The sequence below is a fragment of the Meleagris gallopavo genome, chromosome 3 (genome assembly GCF_000146605.3).
Source record: "Meleagris gallopavo isolate NT-WF06-2002-E0010 breed Aviagen turkey brand Nicholas breeding stock chromosome 3, Turkey_5.1, whole genome shotgun sequence".
Lineage (NCBI taxonomy): Eukaryota > Metazoa > Chordata > Aves > Galliformes > Phasianidae > Meleagris > Meleagris gallopavo.
In genome coordinates, this window is record NC_015013.2 from 65,289,707 (window position 1) to 65,291,291 (window position 1,585).

Genomic DNA, 1,585 nt, shown 5'->3' on the forward strand with positions numbered 1-1,585 from the left:
TAATAGCAGCATAGAGGTAATTGTGCACATACTATGATACTGAATTTCTTTGCATCAGCAGAACTATGCATTTGTCTTAGCAAAGTTCTGCTTCACTTAGAATGTCAAATGACAAGCATCAAGTGAAAACAGAGGAGATTTAGATTGGATAGAAGGAAAAAGTGTATTACAGTGAGGATGGTGAGGCACTGAAACAGGTTGCCCAGAGAGGTGGTGGATGCCCCATCCCTGGAGGCATCCAAGGTCTGGCTGGATGAGGCTATGAGCACCTGATCTAGCTGTAAATGTCTCTATTTATTGCAGAAGAGTTGGACTAGATGACCATTAGGGGTCCCTCCCAACTCTTAAGATTCTATGATTAACCATATCTCGAGCCATGGGACTGGCTGTATCACTTGCTTTCATTGGAATCTCACTAAATCTACTACTTCAAGCAACACACTTGCCTGTAAAGTAATTTCTACTGTCTACATTATTGTCATGTTAGTCATTTAGCTGACTATTGATGTAAGAATGTGAAAGATAACAGCTTAGAATTGTAGAATCATTGGGGTTGGAAGAGATCTCAACGATCGTGAATCTCCAAACCCTCCTGCCACATGCAGGGCCACCAACCTCCATATCTAATACTAGACCAGGCTGCCCAGGGCCCCATCCAATCTGGCCTTGAACACCTCCAGGGTCAGGGCATCCACAGCCTCTCTGGGCAGCCTGTGCCAGCACCTCACCACGCTCTCTCTAAAGAACTTCCTCCTGACATCCAAGCTAAATCTTCCCTCCCTCAACTTCAAACCATTTCCCCTTGTCCTGCTGTTATCTACCCTTTCAAAGAGTTGATTCCCCTCCTGCTTGTAGGCTTCATTTAGGTACTGAAAGGCTGCAATGTCACCCCGCAGCCTTCTTTTCTCCAGGCTGAACAAGCCCAGCTCCCTCATAGAGGAGGTGCTCCAGTCCCCTGATCATCTTTGTGGCCCTCCTCTGGACCCTCTCCAATAGCTCTCTGTCTTTCTTGTACTGGTTGCTCCAGGCCTGAAGAACTGTCCACCTACCACCAATATTGACTACTAAACTACGTCCCAAAGTACCACATCCTCACATTTCTTGAACACCTCTGGGGACAGTGGCTCCACCATCTCCCTGGGCAGCCTGTTCCAGTGCATTACCACTCTTTCTGAGAAGGAAACCAACCTGAATCTCCAACTTAAGGCCATTACCTTTCATCCTATCACTATTCCTTGGGAGAAGAGACCAACCCCCATCTCACCACAACCTCTATTCAGGATGTTGCAAAGAGTGGTAAGATTTCCCCTGAGCCTCCCCTTCTCCAGACTGAACAGTCACAGTTCCCTCATCCCTCACACTCTTCATAAGACGTGTGCTCCAGACCCCTCACCAGCTTCATTGTCCTATCTACTGCATTAATAATTCTCTTTATCAATCAAACAGCATTGGGGCTGGGAACTACTCAGAAAATACCTGGAATTTCCATTTCTGGTGGGAATCCACTTCTGGATGAGCCATGATTAGTTTTAATGGAAGGTATCACTGTTACAGACACATAGAAAAGACTTAGAATATAAATAAA